The following is a 13,171-nucleotide window of genomic DNA, read 5'->3' as shown; positions in this document are numbered from 1 at the left end:
ATTGTGACCAAAAGATAAGCATTTGTTCATATTTTTAATTGCTCAGCACATGGTATAAACAAATTTCATACAAATTCAACAATTTGACATAAGTAAGAATGATGAGTGTGTGTCTGTTTTTTTGTTTTTGTTTTTGTTTTTAAACTAGCAGGTTTCCTATTTCCCATAAACTTTTAAGAAATCTTAGGAAACTTAACAACTTTTGGTAGAAAAAAATCCTGGTGAGCCCGTTCGAGACTTACTCTATTTAAAGAAAGCCAGGTTTTTTTGTTTGTTTGTTTGTTATAGACACTGTTAACACTGTGCTTTAACAACTTAAATACTTTGAATGGACAGGAAAATTTTTTACATACTATTAACGTCTGTGTTAACATATATAACAGTAAAATGAAAGTAGTTAAATTTTAGTGAAAAAAGTGTTTTGATTTCAAATGCTTACAGGGGAATGAAAATCTAAAAACAAGGGAAAAGTTAAGGAAATTAAGTTTTGAGGTTATATTGATAATAAATTGCATGTGTTTCCTGTCACCCTGCTTCATCTCTCCTCAGCAACGTCCTTTTCTGTGTTGACCATCTCCAGGGTCCTTCTAATTGGAATAAACCCTTATATGATGATGGTACCTAGATTATCCACTGCTAGACATTTTATAAGTTGAAATCATTCTAGTTTCGAATAGTAGGTTGTGGAACATAATAGTTACCTCTGCGTTTCCCAGTGTGTGCTTTATAGAGTACAAGAACTGAGAGCAAGTCTGTGAATAAAAGGGCTCTGGGGCCAAAGGAATGCGGGAAATAGTTCATATCATGTTTTCTCTTGGAAATTCATAATGAACTTAAGTATAATTAAAGAACTGATATCTGGGGTATAAAAACTTGTTTAACTTGTTTAATTACTGATTTCTAAGACAATAGACCCATTAAGTTTAATGTTATTGAGCTAGTGTTCTGAGACCCATCATTTAAGAAGCAGTAGATTAATCAGACTTTTATATATGAACGGTTTTGGAAGTTAATTTTTCAGTCTATTTCCTTAACTTGCATTTTGTTTTTTTCTCTTGTTATATTTGTAAATTACCTCCAGTGCAGGGAATTATTTCTAGCAAAATGTAATTGAAAGCAGATACCTCAATCTCAGGGTTTACTAAGCTACCATGTGCAGAAAGGAATCTGTTAATAAAAGATCAATAATATCATCAAAAGCTAGCATTTTCATTAAAAACTCTTCTTATTAGTGCATTTTTTAAAATTCAGGGTAATAGAATTTGAAATTTTAAAACTTAATATTGGTAAATATGAGGTACTCCGAAAAGAATGCAAACAATAATTGGAAATGAATATATTACAAATTACAACCTAAGCAAGGTTTCTAGGAAGAAGTAACTGCCTATTTCTTGAACTAACCCAAGGTGTTAGTTATGGTTAAAAAGCATTACCAAGAGAGGAGCAAAACTGAAAACATTAGCTTGGCCTTACTCAAAGTTAGAATATTTGTAATTCTAATTTGCCATATCTTAAAGGATAAAAGAACTGTAATATCACATAGAATAATTTGAAGAATAATAATGGTTTGATAAAGTGGGTAAATGGGTTCCATATTAGTACAAATGGGAAGAAAATAGGGCTTACTAAAAAGAATTAAAAGGAAACACAAGAGTAAATAAAGACATATCTAAAATGTTTTAATTCATGGAAAATGTGAGCAAGATCTTTAATTCCTCAAATTCAAAACATGTACAGTAGAGCAGCTCTCTTTGAATTTGAAATAGTAGTAGGATCAAAGGGGACACTTTACATAACAGTCAGAGAGGCTGAAGATGTAAATGAGTTCAAGGGAGATTCTAAGATATTCATGAATAGCCTGTGATTTTAAAAAATGTAGCTACCTCAAATGGTTATTGGAGATGAATAATGTTTAAATGAGTAAGATTCATATTGCTGACTTTCTGATCAATATAATGAAGTATTTAAGAGCATGGCCTCTGGAGTATAACTGCCTAGTTTGTCATCGCAACTTCTCCATTTACGTGTGATGTTTAGATGTTCCTAACTTTTCTAATCTCATTATTTTCATCTGTAAAATGGGGAAAATAACAGAACCTCTCTCACCGGTTTATTATAAAATTCTTAGCACAGTGCTGGGTACACAGGAAGTAGGTTAAAAAATGTTAACTATTGTGATACTATTATAAAATGCATGATTGGTGATACTTCACTGAACTTTTAAGGACAAGAAATCCCCAATCACTCCTCAGAGCTATACTAAAACACCAGATATTGAGCTTGGAGGAAACTGGCAAGATCTACCATATTTTTAACCTCTTACATAATACTCCCAATGGTACGATTTTGAAATTATATAACTATTTTGAAGTTTATTTTATGTCCAAATCCGCCATCAATGTGCTTGATAATATTCTGTGCCCCATAGTTTTGTCATCTCAAGTATTTATTATAAGAAGCATCCCTGAGCATTTTAATTTAACTTCTTTTATTACTTCTTTGCAACTATTTACTTGCCTCTGGACTGGAAGAGAATCCTTTGCCTTGCCCCTAGTGATCAAATTCTTTCATTTTTAATTTTGTCTGATGTGATGGTAAAAGAAGAAAGTTGCTTTTCCTTAACGTTGAAGTTTTCTGAGTGTATTTACTGTAAGTAATGAACTTTACTTCTGCAATTACAGCTTATTTGATTGAATTTTCCACTGACTGCACAAAACATCTGTCCTACTGGGACCATGCATAGACTCTGATCTGGGTACAATATGCTGTTAAAATATAGTAACATCTGCAGTCCATTAATTTCTAAAGCAATAGGAAAGTTGGGCTTCCAAATGGGTTCAGGCAAGTTTATACTTGGGAATTCTGTTTCTTTGCTTTCCATCTAAATGGACCGAGACATCTCATGCTTTCTGCCTTGTTTAATAAAGAAATATAAAAAATAAACAGTATGTGATTTGATGCTCTATTTTATTCTGACGACACCAACTATCCTCAGAGATAATAGAAGTAACAATGGTGAGAAGGCACTTAATTATAATTTTACTGACATCAGGATGCAGTTCCTGGATTGCTAAGTGATATGAAGATATTTTGTGATAATAGCACTTTCATGTGGACTTCTTTAAAAATTAAGTCTAGGGGGCTTCCCTGGTGGCGCAGTGGTTGCGCGTCCGCCTGCCGAGGCAGGGGAACCGAGTTTGCGCCCCGGTCTGGGAGGATCCCACATGCCGCGGAGCGGCTGGGCCCGTGGGCCATGGCCGCTGAGCCTGCGCGTCCGGAGCCTGTGCTCCGCAACGGGAGAGGCCACAGCAGAGGGAGGCCCGCATACCACAAAAAAAAAAAAAAAAAAAAAAAAAAAAATTAAGTCTAAGGATGCTTGAAAGGTGGGAAAGAGGATCCTGGGAATGTAAGAGTTTTAAATTTTTCCTGAAAGTACAGTGAAAGACTGTCATTATCATTACCTTTGTTTCTTGTTCCTTACAGAAATATTCTAGTCAATACAGAAATATTTCTCTAATAAAATCTAGATATCATTTTCTGCATCTTTCCGTTTTAGAAAAAACAGGTGAGGCATAAAGAAATCATACAGAAGGAATAATGTTGACATAAAGAGGCTCACTGCAGCTGCCAATGAAGGTCATTCATTTCTTATGTAGATTTTTGAGCCACTGTATCATTTTACCTAAGTTTGACTTGTCTTTCTCAATCAATAACCAAGGTCACTCCAATGTTCAAAATAGAAAATACTGTCCATCAAAGTCTGTGTTAGAAAATTAGGGTTGTAGAAATGGTTCATGTTTACCTATGTTTTCCATGCTTCCCTGCAGTTCTGGTTGCCTTGTGAGTGAGTGGTCTCTGACCATGAGATGTGGTTAGAAGTAAAGGAAGCTACTTCCAAGGCTGTTCTTTCAGCCTTCTCTGTTCCCCTCCCCGGTCAGCCTTGGAGGTCAAGTGCTCTAGATGGCAAAGCTACAATGTAAGGGGTCTTCTTTACTTACATCAGGCAGGCCCATCAATAAAAAATAAATATTTTTAGTATTAAATTTCTGAGACTTAGGTCTATTGTAGCACACATATTAAGCATCTCAACATCATTACTAAGTGTAATGTATAATCCTAGTTAGGTAGTTATGATTGTATCTGTGAGAGTGAATGTTATTTAAGAGGGATTACCCATGGATCTTTGAATATTTGGCACTTTCTAAATTATATGTTATGTCTGTTCCTCAGTTCAATAAGATACAGCATTTGTACTTACACATGTACAAACATATATATACATATTTTGAAAATGGCCTGTTTGGTTGCCAGCTTAGCAGCCCAGAGACAAACATATCACAGCTATTTTTGTGACAGAGGGGAGAGAGCCTAGGAGTGGACTCAGGAAGCCCCATTAAAGAATGACCTTGTAAATGGACAGGAATCAGAATAAGAGTATCATCAAGTGCCAAGGAAGGGGTGAAATGTCCTTCTGAGGAGCATTCCCTGAGAGAAGGCTTTCAGGAGCCCAGAGCAACCATGAGGCCCAGAGGAAAAATCGGGCCATGTCATTGTTACTTTGGGACCTGCTGTGTACAAACTGCCAGATTAATATTGAAGGTTCTTTCTTCTTCCCTCTTACAGATATGGATGGAAACACACTGATGGGGAAGGACTGGGCCCCTTGAGGTAATCTGATGCACTTTCTCTACCACTTTTGTGCATCTTAAATGGGTTTTAAACATCCTAAAATGTCTACAATGTGTTCATTTCCTGTGGTGGATTTACAGTGTGTGACAGGAAATCCATTTCTTTTCCTGTAAATGCTAAATTCATTAACTTGGCACAGAATTCAGGCTCACTCTTTGCACTTGCTGCCATAGCAACCAGTGTCGGCACTTTTTTTTTCTATTTTTTTCTCCCACTGGAAACAGGGTAGTCACATGTTGCAGCAAGAACTGTACGCCATCAAAAAAATATTTTAAAGGCATCTAATACTGTCATACCAAGATCTCTTCACACCTCTGTGGTCAGCTCTGTAGACTACATACTTCATAAATCCATAATCACATTATAGACCACAGCATTCTAAACCAGCAGAGTATGGCATTCTGTAAGATCTCTTCATGAGATGGCTTCTTTTTCTCTTTTTCAAATTTATCCTCATCAGTGAGAGCTATTTGAAATAATGGGTGTAATGGATTTTTCTTCCCCATCTAACAAAATGCTCTACAGAGCCGTGATTATCATTGGAGGCAAGTCCTGGACAAGGTACTTGACTTAAATGATCTAAATGCTTTTATGTCTCTTAATAATGTCATATTACAATTCCACACACACTGGAGTATCATCTGCTTTCTGCCTCAAAAAAGAATGCCACAAATGTTGTCCTGCTTTCTAAATGGCAGAGGGAATAATTATAAAAAGGAAAACAAAGGGAATGATTTTCCCTGCCCTGAATACTAGTAGGATTGGTTTGGTGTGGTGGCTGGAAGAGGAAGAAAAAAAAAAAAGGCTCACCTGCTGTGCTTGCCTGAGCCTTAGGAGGTCTTATTTTTGAGGGTCCAATGTGCGGTATACTTAGCACATATCCTGTTGGTAGGGTTTTGGGCATACCTACACCAATTCACAGAGGAAATTATATAAACACAGGGAAATTGTAAGACTTTGTCATAGCAGAGCTAGTTACTAGATAGCAACAATCATCAGAATTGTATGTACTAAGGGACAAGGCCCATGTGGTTTAATTCACTCCCACTATTTAACTTTCATTTTAAATGTAGTATCCAGAAACTACTCTGAGGTGGGAGAGTGCTCAAAGAAGAAAGAGCCATTAAGTTATAAGTGCAAGGCAGATATATCATAAAGGCTGAAGAATGGGTGATGGCTTATGGTCCTTTTTACTTTTTTTTTTTTTCCTGGCTTCTTCATGTTCTCTTTTACCTTCCCTCACAACTGAGATAGTTTACCTTTCATTATTATCTCATTTCCCTCTATATTCTTAGGTCTGAAATAAATCCAGGTCTGTACAATAAGATTCCACTATTGTATATTTCCATTTCTCTCTTTCTCAAATTATTTCCTTTATTAAACATTATTGTGCTCACCCAGTAAACTAGGGTTGAAGTCTTAGTAATGTACTTTAGTAAGCAAAGACACCTATAATCCAGATAATGCAAATACTATTTAAGAAGTAGAGCATTTTAAGCTTTGCATTGAAATTGTATTCAGCTATCCAAGGTTTGATAAGATATTGCGTGGATTAGGAAGTATTTCATTGAAATAAGTATGAGAAAAACTTTGAACAATAAAACTGAAATATATAAGGCAGATATAAAACCTAAAAAAGGTATAGTGAGAGTAAACTCAGAATCAATAAAAGCTTGAAGAGCTATAGACCAGGGAGCTACAGCAGCAGATACAAATTGTAAAAACTGACACCTCTCCTCAGACACCTGATCTAGTGCCTTAGAATTGCAACAGTAAAGATTTATATAACGTGCCATCAATTATATGTGCTAGTAAGAGAAGAGTTAAACTACTAAGAGCTGACTAAATGGGAAATACTTCCCAGGGGACTGGGACTTGATAGAGAACTAAAGGAAGGGTTCAGGGTTGAAGACAGAGGTGGGGGAGGGAGGGGCATTCTAAGACCTGAGAAATGCAAGAACTATGACACTTGTCAGAAAGCTTTTCCTGAGACCGCTTTGACTAAGGCAGGGTAGTGTGAAAGTGACACTTCAGGATGTCGAATGAAGAGGAATCAGTCATTTGGCCATCTGGGGGAAGATGAATGGGTCAAATATTGAGGGACTGTAGTAGGATAGCAGTTGTGAAATGGCAAGTAAAGGAAAGATATTAGTTATTTTAAGAAGAACAAAAGTTAATGGAACTGAAAGATTAATTAAATCTAAGACATATATGTAATAATTAATTTCAAAATCAATATTTGTAAAAGAAAAAAGCTCTCTATAGTTGCAATCTTTTGTTTTCATTGAAAATTACGACTTTCCCCCATTCTTCTGGAAATAGCTCTCATCTTCCCTTGAGAACCTTCTCCTTGATTCCAACCAAGTAGTTTTGGTGGTGGCTCCCTTGGCTTCCTTCCTTCCTTTTCCTGACCTGGGGGCGGCCACATGACCTACGCTTGTCCAGTCAGGGCTCTGCACCTCCTAGCTAGTTTGGTTAAAGGGGTAGATAAGTGGCCCAAGATAGGCCTTGCTCTATGTGGTTGGAGTTGTAAAGATTGCACCTCAGAGCTGAAGGTGGCCATATTCCCCGGTAAAGATAAAGCCTGGGAGAATAGAGCTGACAAGCAGTGAGCAGCCAAGGTGAGGTGTGCATGCACACTTCAGACATGGAGAAAGAGAGACAAAGAGACAGAGAGAACAAGAGAGACAGAGACAATGGCTTCGGCATCTGAATCCTTCATTACAGTCCCCAAAGTCTGTAAAGCTGTGTCGACTTCTGCACTTCTTCATTGAGTCAAAGAATTGGCCCAGTATCCACCCAACGGACTCTTATTTTCATAAGATAGTTTGAGTTGGGTTAATGTCATCTGTAACTAGAATCCTAATTAGTGTATTTCCCAATGAGATTGGGAAAGCGTTATCAGATAAACTGAAACATTTTGTTTTGGTTATTAATTGGAAGTGATGCATTTGCAGATATGTCAATTCCACTTGAAACCTGTAAACGGTTTATGTTTGCAGCAGTGATTATAAGGTAATAGAAGTAAAGGGCTAGATTTTATCACTTTGAGCTATTTTTTTTAAATGTCTGGGGGTGGTGGTGGTGGTGGTGGTGGTGGTGGTGGTGATACAGAAGGTGATTTCTAGAAAAAATATATCAGAAATAACTGTTAAATGTTTCATAAAATTTAACAACTCTACAACTAAAAAGACTGTGTTTTGGTTAAGGTTATTTCTATTGAGTTGTGTTATGCTCCAGGAACATATTTAATTATTGCAAACACTTTATAGAGCCTCTAATGAGAAATGGTTGGGCCAGGAGCCAGGCTAAAGCAGAGCTAAGAACTGTCTGCAAGTCTGCTGCTTTAGACAAGGTAAATGGTGGTAAAGTATTATTTCATCCCTTTTCTGTGGCTTGAAGATTTAAATTCACCTTTCTTTTAGTTTTTAAAGGACTTTAATAAAGATAAAGGTTTTGTTTATGACAAGTAGTTATGCATTGTAGGTCATTGTAAGAATACTGGAGCTAAATCATGTTAATTTAAAGCAGTAATATATGAGAAGTTGCAATATGAAACAGTTCTTGAACTGAGTGATAGCAAAGTCTTTAGGATTTGATTTTGATACGTGAAAATACAGTGGGAAAATGATTTAAGAAATCTTGGTAACACATTTCAGAGTGATATAATACATTACAAAATGTTGTCACCTCTTGGCTTCTTAGGGCGGTAATCTAGTTTCTAGATAATTTTGGTACCATTTTTATTTGGTCCTAACCTGTCATCTTCCAATCAGTTTGATATTTTCTAAGTACATGTGCTAAAAGTAGTAAAGAAAGATGTTATTTGTAGGCAAGAAAGTATTATGTAGATTATTTTATTAACTATATTATTGCCCATCTTTGGACGATCAAAGAAGAATAATGCTGTATACAGAATTGGGAATCAAAATAAAAGATAAAAATAATCACTACTCTATATTCAGCTTTCATGTTGCCTAAAATTCCATCCCCACCAACATAAAGAGTGGCCGTCAGTTTCCTCTAGGGGAATCTTTTACTGAGTCTTATCTTGTCAGCCCAAGGAACTTGGTTTAGCATTTTTAAAATCTAGCTACTAAAAATATCATAATTTGGAAACTTAGCTGTGACTTAAATTTTTCCTGATGATGCATCAGGTATCTAACAGGAAATGTCTATTATACAGCAGCTCTCAAAATGTCATCTTGGAAACCCTGAGGATCCCTGAGACCATTTTAGGGGATCTGTGAGGTCAAAAACATTTTCAAAATACTACAAAGATGTTATTTGTATGGGTTTACTATTGCTTTAAGTAATTGATAAATAAATATTTTAAAATATTCTCAGTTTTAATTTCAAGTATGATAAATAGTGACAGGTATAATCCACTTAAACAGAAGCTCTTTGGAGCTCTCAATAATTTGAAAGAGTATAAAGGGGTCCTAAGACCAATCAACATGAGAGCTGCTGTTACTTTACAAAGTTGCAGTGTATTTCCACCTATGTGGAAAAGTGGAGACTTAAGCACATTGATCAATGAATGATAACTCCCCTGATTAAGAGAAGGGACAGTGTAAACTGACAATGGTCGTAGTGGTGAAAACGGGTCATTTTTCATTGAACTTTATGAGGAAGCCCTCATTCCCTGGCACCCATCAATTTTAAGCACGTCTGTTTTATATTACATGTGTTACCTAACATTTAATAAGGGTTCTTTCTTTGCCCCTTCCCCGTGTTGTTACATACAGTATATAGAGTGTCCACTGGGAAAAATTCTAGTGTGATAATCATAGTGGACACGGGGATTAGTCTAAGCAGCATCAACTGCTACACATTTTGCCTTGATTATCTAGGGGAAAAAAGTAGGTAATAACCTGAAGAGAGCAAATAGTTGTATTCAATTTAGATTATAAAACATGGAGACATTGCTTATGATACCTATATAATAATAGAAATATGGTATTTATGGCTTTTATCCATGCACGGAATTCATCTGGAGACAATTAGGTGGAAATACTCAGGAGGAAGATATATAGGAAAACAAACTAAATTCCTTCATATGCTTCTCCCTGTAATTGTTTCAGGGCAGAAAATGCTTGAGAGATCACATTCCTACAGATTACTCAGCAGAATGAAATATTTCTCTAATTCATTACAAACCAATAGTGCTCTGAAAAAGGAGTGCTGGTGGGGGAAGAGCATGCAGAGGAGGGGCAGCAATAGATCCCAGACCCAACCTCTGGATTCTCCTTGAGAAGTCAGATCTTACATCCCATCAGATATAAGGTTAGATGTACATCCATGCTGGGCCTTTGTGTGATGTTGGGAGGACTTCCTGGTGATTAATACCCAGCTTTCCCAAGCCTCAAGATTATTTTGGTTACTCAAATGGACAGTCCACAAAATGATGAGGTCAAAGTGTCAAGGTCATGAAAAACAAAGAAGGGATTGGATCCCTGGGTCAGAAAGAAGAAATTAGTGTGATAATTGGCAAAATTTGAATAATATTTATAGATTAGTACTAATTAATTATTAGTACTGTATTCATGTTAATTTCCTGATTTTGGTAATTGTGCTGTGGGAGTCTGGGTGAAGGTAATGTGAAAATTATACTATTTTTGTAACTTTTTTACAAGTTTGAAATTATTTTAAATTTAAAAAATTTAGGTAAAAAAATTACAACTATGGAGTCAATTACTAATAAACCTACATCTCAGTCAGCGTTGTAATTGAGAATGGAGGCTGTGGCACTGGGATTCCTGGGGTTGAATTCCAGCTCCATTACCTGCTAATTGCATAACTTTCAAATCAATCTCTAAGTGCTTCAGTTTCCTCATCTGTAAAATGAAGAAAACAGTGCTTCCTACTTTGTAGTGTGGTTGTGAATATCGAATGAACTAATGTACACAGAGTGCTTAGAAAAGCCTGATTCAATAAATGTTTGTAAGAATTATGAAAATTATTTGTGCAGCAACAATTGTTATGTAGGGAATATTAGAATGAAATACAATGTCATTAGTTCTACCTCTAGGTAAGAAACTATATATAAAGCCACGTAGTTGTCAGCTATGCAGGAGCTTAGACAAATTAGTGGTCAAGGAAGAAGCAAAAAGTTATAATGATGGAATGTCTGAAATTGCAACCGGGGAGCACAGGGGTAGAGAGGTTAGGGGGTCAGGGGAAACCAGTAATGTGACATTTCTAAGGATTGGAACTTCTGGCAAGGCAGTTCACGATTAGCTCAAGGCAGAGTATTTCTGAGTAACAGGGATGTTCAAGAAATGAATTCCATGCCATTCTCTCACTTTGTCTCAGCTTACCCTTCCCCCTCCCCGTATCCTCAAGTCCATTCTCTAGTAGGTCTGTGACTTTATTCACGTCTTGCCCCTAGGTTCTTCAGGACCACTTTTTTTTTTTTTTTAGATTCCATATATATGTGTTAGTATACGGTATTTGTTTTTCTCTTTCTGACTTACTTCACTCTGTATAACAGACTCTAGGTCCATCCACCTCACTACAAATAACTCAATTTCGTTTCTTTTTATGGCTGAGTAATATTCCATTGTATATATGTGCCGTACTCTTGGGTGTGTTGATGCATGAGGGCAGATAAAAATGTGCAGGGCTTGCACTGGGTTGCATTTATATGCCTTGTTATTTCTACACAAAAATGCGCAGCCCAGCTTTTGTTAATTGCTATTTAGAGCGATGGTGATTAAAGTAAATATAGGAGTACAAATAGGAATGGTTTAAAATAATGGTGTAATCATTACTAATTCATTTTATATTTATTGTGGTATTAACTCTAATGAATCTTCTGGGTATTAATGTGGATGTTATAAGTACTCAGATTGAATTTTTCACCGTGAGTCAGAATTTTTCACTGTGAGGCAGTCAGGTTATTATTACCTGTGTAATGGGCCTAGAAGGCATATTATTTTCACGTTTATAGAAATCAATAGTAATGCTTTAATAGTAAAAGCTGTTTTTATTCTTTCAAAAAAAAAAAAAGAAAAGAAATGAATTCCCACACAGTATCTAGGCCCAAGGGAAGTTTAAGGGTTTTTTTTTCCCCACATCTTGTTTTATATATGCATCTTCTTTGGACCATCCTGGTGCAGCACACAGAGGGGAGAATGTGGTTAAGATTAGCATTAGAAATCTTAACATTCCAACACAGCAAGGCCTGGAGGAATGGGGGAAGAGTTTCGAATCACCTAAGCCATTAGCTGTGGGAGGATATGCCATGGGAAAACTGGACCTGGGGTCATAAAATACATTTGGTCTGGCTCAGTGTAGCTCAGTGTGTACAATTTCCACCCTGTGGCTTTGCTATTAGGACCAGCTGTAGTGCATTGGACTCACCAAAATTTATATCCTGGAATTTCGCTCATTCTAGGAACACAGCACTTCTCTGCAAAACTTTGAAACTAAGCATAAAGCCATCTAATTGTCAGTTGTCAGCTAATTTCAGGCCATGAAATTAGTGTAATGAACATTTGACAAAGTATAAGAATCAGAACATTGAAATCAAATAGGGGTTTCAATGGGTTACTTGGCTCCTTCCTTTACCTCAGTGTTAAAATCCTCACCTCTTCTCCAGCCATAGCTGACGCTAATCATAGCTGTGCCAGCCAGGGCCCAACCAGGAAGCAGGAATCACTAAATATTTTAAACAAAGGGAGGAACCTCAGGAGAGGTGGAGGGACACAAGAGGTGGTGTTAGCAGAACCCAAACAAAGGGCTGCCTCTTGTGACAAAAAGCCAGGACCATTAAGGTAGGGACTTAGAACCATGTAAAATGCTGTGTGAGGCATGGAAAAGAGGGAGAGGTTCTGTATTTCTCTGTTCCTTCTACCTTTAGTCTTCTACCAGTGCCTCTGACTGGCCAAGCATGCCAGAAAGCCAGTTGGCAAGGGAGCCTGGAAGACACAGTCTGCAGGAACAGGGCAGGAGTGCACCTGTGTACAGATGGGCAGCAATCACCGCAACGCCTCTGCCCGTGCCTGAAACAGTGAATGGCACAGGCACTATACTGGGAGAGGCTTCCCGCCTGCGGCCATGCCTTTTAATTTTTCCAAGCAATTCTGTGAAGTGGTTACTATTATCTCAACTTTATAGATGAGGAAATGGAATCCTGCAGAGGTTCAGGTCTCTGTCTGAGGTTGCAGAGCCAGAAAGGAACAGAGGCCACCTGGTTCTATACATACTCATCCTGTAGTCTGTATGTGTTCAGCACTTCAAAGCTCACTCTTTATTGTGATGGAATTGTGGATTTAAAAACACTGGAGGGGCAGAGTCAAGAGGGCAAACTAGGAGCACGCGGAATTCGCGTCTCCTCACAACTAGGGCACCTCCCAGGCACCGGTGGGGGACCACAGACACCTAAGGGGACGGGAGGAACCCCCAGCGACAGGGTAGGATGTGGGGCATGGGGGTGGTGAGAGGGGAAGAGAAGTGGAGGCGGGATGGGACTGGTGCC

Source organism: Physeter macrocephalus, chromosome 10, assembly GCF_002837175.3.
Source record: "Physeter macrocephalus isolate SW-GA chromosome 10, ASM283717v5, whole genome shotgun sequence".
Taxonomy (NCBI): domain Eukaryota; kingdom Metazoa; phylum Chordata; class Mammalia; order Artiodactyla; family Physeteridae; genus Physeter; species Physeter macrocephalus.
This window is presented reverse-complemented; position numbering follows the sequence as displayed.